Genomic DNA, 6,604 nt, shown 5'->3' with positions numbered 1-6,604 from the left:
GCTTGCTGTTTCGACATTGACACCCTTGCCAAGGATAGAATCCAGTGACTTCTTCATTGTAAAGATACTACGACATTTACGGTGATATTGTATGTGTGGTATTTCTCCTTCTTCAAGGCCCTTAGCTGCTACCAGGACTGATTCATGCTGCCTGATCTCTGCAGCCCTAAGCAATGTTTTCCAGGATGTATGTGTCAGTGTGTGTGCGTGTGTTGGGGCACCTCAGGGTGTCTTCAAATGTGACATAGCCCCCTAGATTTCTTCCAGTAAAATTTGCACTCCAAAAGTCATTTGGCGCTCCTTCCCTTCCGAGGCCTGCCGTTCCCCAATACTGCAGTGTACGACAACATATCGGGTGTTGTTGTGTTCGGGAGAGATTGGTGAACAAATAGTGGGGTGCATTTTTTGCTGGTACACCTCTTAAAAATAAAAAAATGAGCCTAAAATGACACCTTCATGTAAAAAATGCACTTTTTCCATTTTCTCAACCAAGTGTTTCCAACTACTGTGAAACACTGGTTGGGTCAAAGTGGTCACTATACCCCCTAAAAGATTCCTTGGGGGTGTAGTTTCCAAAATAGGGTCACTTTTTGGGGTTTCCACTGTGGGGGTACCTCAGGCAGCCTTCAAATGTGACATGGCCCCCTAGATTTCTTCCAGTGAATCCGCCACCCAAAAACCACATAGCGCTCCTTCCGTGTTGAGCTGTGCTGTGTGCCCATACTTTAGTTTACGAGTACATGTGGGGTGTTTCTATAAACTGCAGAATTAGGGTAACCAAGTTTGGGTTTGCCGTTAACCCTTGCTAGGTTGCAGGTAAAATTGGATTACAATGTAATATCTGGAAAAAAAATGAAATTTTGAAATTTCGCCTTCATTCTGCTAAAATTCCTGTGGAACACCTAAAGGGTTAACAGTTTTTAAAAATGAGTTTTGAACAGCTTGAGGGGTGTAGTTTGCAAAATGGGGTAATTTATGGGTGGTTTCTGTTATGTAAGCCCCTTAAAGTGACTTCAGAAGTGACTTGGTCCTTTGAAAAGTGGGTTTTGCTGTAAATGTGAAAAATTGCGCATAAAACTATAAGCCCTATTACGTCGTAAAACAATAAGGTTTCATTTTCAAAATGATGCCAATATGAAGTAAACATGTGGGGAGTGTAAATTAATAACTATTATGGGGGGTATCAGTATTTTTGTAAAAAGCAGAGAATTTCAAAGTTAAAAAATTGCCGATTTTTCCAAAATTTCCGAATATTTAGCATTTTTTTATATAGAAAGGTAAAATATATTGACTCCCATTTAGCACTGACGTGAAGTACAATATGTCACGAGAAAACAATCTCAGAATGGCTTGGATAGGTGAAAGCGTTCCAAAGTTATTAGCCCATGAAGTGGCACAGGTCAGATTGGCTTAGGCACTTGGGTACAAATAGGCCTAGGGCTGAAGGGGTTAATAAGCTACGTATATGTAAGGGCTATCATATCAAAAAATAAACTACAGACATGCATCTACCTAAAAATACCAAAGAAAATTAGTCACTCCGGGTGGTACCGATATCTGGCCCGGCTCATGGACTATATTTTGTGGCACTGCTGCAGTCCCACTGGTCAAACTTGTGAGCGTAGCTTCTGACTGGCCAGAAGTTAGAAGCCATGTCACAAGCGCTCAATGTAAGACTATGAGGCTATGTGCACTTGTTGTGGATTCGTGTGCAGATTTACCGCAGATTTCCTGTGTTTTTTGTGCAGATTTCACCTGCGTTTTACCACCTGCGGATTCCTATACAGGAGCAGATGTAAAATGCTGCGGAATCCGCAAAAGAATTGACATGCTGCGGAAAATACAACGCAGCGTTTCTGTGCGGTATTTTCCGCACCATGGGCACTGCGGATTTAGTTTTCCATAGGTTTACATGGCACTGTAAACCAGATGGAAAACTGCTGCAAATCTGCAGCGTCTAATCCACAATGTGTGCACATAGCCTGAGAGTGAGAAAGAGGCCAGAACGAGGCTCCCATAGACTCACATCGATTAGTGACCTCTGCGCTGCTCCATGAAACACTGGAGCCTTGGACAGGCCACAAACTGCAGGAGACGGAGCCAAGCGGAGGCTAAAACAGGTGAAGACGCCAGAAGGTGAGTATCAGACAGGGGGCAGGGTACGGGGATTTTCAGCACCGCTCCAGCAGTGAAATAAAAGATAATGCTGGAGTGGTGCTGTAAATGTGATGCAGCTCTTGGTTACTGTGTGCGGGCTCCTTATACTAATACTCATAAAAGACCCAGGTGGTACGTATCAAAAGCCCCCTAACCCCATCTCCAGCCTCCCCAGACAACAAATATTACATGATGGCGTACATATAATATCATAACAAAACATTATAATATTCAGCCCCCAGTGACCTGTCTCCCCTCCCCCACTTCAGCCTCAATACCCCCATCATCTCACATCCACCCCCTCAGTGCCCTGTCCCACTTCACCCACCTTCTGCCCTCACAATACTCCCATGGACTCACATTCACCCCCCAGTACCCCGTCCCCCCTCACTCACTTTCAGCCCCCACAATACCCCAATGGTCTAACACTGACATACCTGAATTTAATAAACCTACCTAATAAGTTCCATCCCCACTTACTGATAAAGTTTGCAGGCAGGACCAGGAAGTGTAAGTGAAATGCACAGTGTGGGCACTAGGACCCAGCGTGCCTGAGCCAATCCCAGCGTACACAGAGTGAAGAAGACTGCAGCCAGGGAAAAGCTTCATGATCAGGTCAGACGGGCGAAACCATTCACTGCAGGGGGAGACTGTTATGGACTGGTAATTTAGGAGCGACATGCGACTAGCTCTGAGCAGGTGGTAACTATACTGACCGCAATTCCTGATCTTAACACAACACTAGCAGTAGCCGTGGGATGTTCCTGTCACTCCCTGGACACCTCGTCACAGCCGGAGAACTAGCTACCCCTAAAGGTAGAAACAGGAAAGCTATCTTGCCTCAGAGAAAATCCCCAAAGGACAGACAGCCCCCCACAAATAATGACTGTGAGTGGAGACGGAAATGACACACATAGAATGAAACAAGATTTAGCAAAGGAGGCCACTACTAGCTAGATAGACAGTACAGGATAGAACACTGTGCGGTCAGTAATAAAAACTAGAAAAAGTCCACCGCAGAGAAATGCAAAAAATCTCCACACCTGACTAAAGGTGTGGAGGGCAAAATCTGCTGCCCAGAGCTTCCAGCTTAGCTGAATAGATCCATACTGATAAGCTGGACAAATGAGCAAAACATAGAATGTGCTGAACAATAAAGTCCACAACAAGAGGACTGCAAAAGGACAAGCAAGGACTTATCTTTGCTGAACAGGTCAGAGTGTCAGGGAAATCCAAAAGAGCCATGACTCCAAGCAGGAACAGTTGACAACTGGCATTGATTGAGGGAAAAGGCCAGACTAAAATAGCCGAGCCAGAAAGACGATCAGTGGAAGCAGCTGCTGATGCTAAATCCAAGAAGCAGCCATACCACTCAAAACCACCAGAGGGAGCCCAAGAGCAGAACTCACAAAAGTGCTACTTACAACCACCGGAGGGAGCCCAAGAGCGGAATTCACAACAGTACCCCCCCCTTGAGGAGGGGTCACCGAACCCTCACCAGAGCCCCAGGCCGATCAGGATGAGCCAAGTGAAAAGCACGAACCAAATCGGCGGCATGAACATCGGAGGCAACCACCCAAGAATTATCCTCCTGGCCATAACCCTTCCACTTGACAAGATACTGAAGCCTCCGCCTCGAAAAACGAGAATCCAATATTTTCTCAACCACATATTCCAACTCCCCCTCAACCAACACCGGGGCAGGAGGATCAACAGAAGGAACAACGGGTACCACATGTCTCCGCAACAAAGATCTATGGAAAACATTGTGCATGGCAAAAGAGGCTGGAAGGGCCAAACGAAAAGACACTGGATTGATAATCTCAGAAATCTTATAAGGACCAATAAACCGAGGCTTAAACTTAGGGGAAGAAACCTTCATAGGAACATGACGAGAAGATAACCAGACTAAATCCCCCACCCGAAGCCGAGGACCAACACACCGAACAATGGACCTCAGAAATTACCTTACTTGTCCATCTATCAGGAACAAACAGCTTTCCCATAGGACAGCGGTCAGGTTTATCAGCCTGAAATTCCTGAAGCACCCGCCGTAAATCAGGGGAGATGGCAGAAAGAACCACCCCTTCCCTAAGAATGCCAACTGGCTCAAGAACTCCAGGAGAATCAGGCAAAAAACTCCTAGAGAGGGCATCCGCTTTAACATTCTTAGATCCCGGAAGATATGAGACCACAAAATTGAAACGGGGGAAAAACAGGGACCATCGAGCCTGTCTAGGGTTCAGCCGCTTGGCCGACTCGAGGTAAATCAGATTCTTATGATCGGTCAAGACCACAACGCGGTGCCTGGTGTCATGATTCCCAATGGCAGGGACTTAGGCAAAAACGGACAAGCTCTAGGAAGGATGGTATCTTAGGTAACCGCGATACTGAACCTAACACGCAACTAAAAATAGCCAGGGGGTGTGCCTACGTTGTCTCTAGACACCTCGCGCCAGCCGGAGAACTAACTACCCCTAATAGAGGAATACACAGACCTGACTTGCCTCCAGGGAAACCCCAAAGGTTATAGTAGCCCCCCACATATAATAACGGTTAGGTAAGAGGAAAACACAAACGCAGTATGAATATAGATTCAGCAAAGCGAGGCCCTCTGACTAGATAGCGGAATATACAAAAGAGGACTTCGCGGTCACCTCAAAACCCTGAACAGCCATCCTGGAATTACCTTAACTCCGTTGTCAACTCATGACACCGGAGTAGCAATTCCAGATCACTAGAGCTTCCAGCCGCACGAGATATGAAAATGCATACTGGACAAAACAAACACAAAAGCCAAAGATTCAACTTAGCTGACTTGCAGACTTGGAGCAGGAAGCAAGCAACAAGGTGCTCTGATAACATTGATTGCCGGCACTGCAATGACTGGGAAGCCAGACTAAATAGGAGACTCCCAATTTCCTAATGGAAACAGGTGCACTGGAAAAAACAAGACACCAGTCAACCAGTACCACCAGTAACCACCAGAGGGAGCCCAAAAACAGAATTCACAACAGCCTGGCTCCCTCAGGCCAATGTCACCACTCCTCAAATGCCCACTTCATAGCCAACAACTCCCGATTGCCGACATCATAATTGCGTTCCGCAGGCCAAAACTTTCGGGAAAAGAAGGCACATGGTTTCATCAAGGAACCATCAGAAGAGGGGGAAGAGGAAATTGACATCAAAGGAACGTCACTATGTACCCCTTGACAACCCCAACTAGTCACAGACATAGATTTTTAATCCAGCACTGGATTGTGTACTTGTAACCATGGAAAACCCAGTACAACAACATCATGTAAATTATGCAACACCAGAAAACGGCAATCTTCCTGATGTGCTGGAACCATGCACATAGTCAGCTGAGTCCAATACTGAGGTTTATTCTTGGCCAACGGTGTAGCATCAATACCCCTCAAAGGAATATGGCTCTGTAAAGGCTGCAAAGAAAAACCACAGCGCCTGGCGAATTCTAAGTCCATTAAGTTCAGGGCAGCGCCTGAATCCACAAATGCCATGACAGAAAAGGATGACAATGTGCAAATCAGGGTCACAGACAGGAGAAATTTAGGCTGTACAGTACTGATGGTAACAGATCTAGCTACCCTCTTAATACACTTAGGGCAATCAGAAATAGCATGAGCAGAATCACCACAGTAAAAACACAGCCCATTCTGACGTCTGTATCCCCTCTGTTCTGCTCTAGTCAAAATCCTATCACATTGCATAGGCTCAGGACTCTGTTCAGAGGACGCTGCCATATGGTGCACCACTTGGCGCTCGCGCAGGCGCCAATCAATCTGAATGGCTAGAGACATAGATTTGCTCAAACCAACAGGCGTGGGGAACCCCACCATAACATCTTTAAGGGCTTCTGAAAGACCCTTTCTGAAAATTGCTGCCAGAGCGTCCTCATTCCATTTAGTGAGCACAGACCATTTTCTAAATTTCTGGCAGTATAATTCTGCCGCTTCCTGACCCTGACACAGGGCCAACAAGGTTTTTTCCGCATGATCCACAGAGTTAGGTTCGTCATACAATAATCCGAGCGATTGAAAAAATGCATCTACATTAAGCAATGCCGGATCCCCTGACTCGAAGGAGAATGCCCAGCCCTGAGGGTCACCACGCAGCAAGGAAATAACTATTTTAACTTGCTGAATGGGATCACCAGAGGAACGGGGTTTCAGAGCAAAAAACAATTTGCAGTTATTTTTAAAGTTCAAAAACTTGGATCTATCCCCATAAAACAAATCTGGAGTAGGAATTCTAGGCTCTAAAGCCGGAGTCTGAACAACATAATCTTGGATACTCTGTACTCTTGCAGCAAGCTGATCCACACGAGAAAACAAACCCTGAATATCCATGCCCGCGCCCAAATCCTGAACCACCCAAAGATTAAGAGGAAGGAAAAAGACAAAACAGACTAAAAAGAAAAAAAAAA

This window comes from Ranitomeya variabilis, chromosome 1, assembly GCF_051348905.1.
Source record: "Ranitomeya variabilis isolate aRanVar5 chromosome 1, aRanVar5.hap1, whole genome shotgun sequence".
In the NCBI taxonomy this organism is placed as follows: Eukaryota; Metazoa; Chordata; class Amphibia; order Anura; family Dendrobatidae; genus Ranitomeya; species Ranitomeya variabilis.
The sequence above is the reverse complement of the archived record's forward strand: the minus strand, read 5'-3'. Positions refer to the sequence as shown.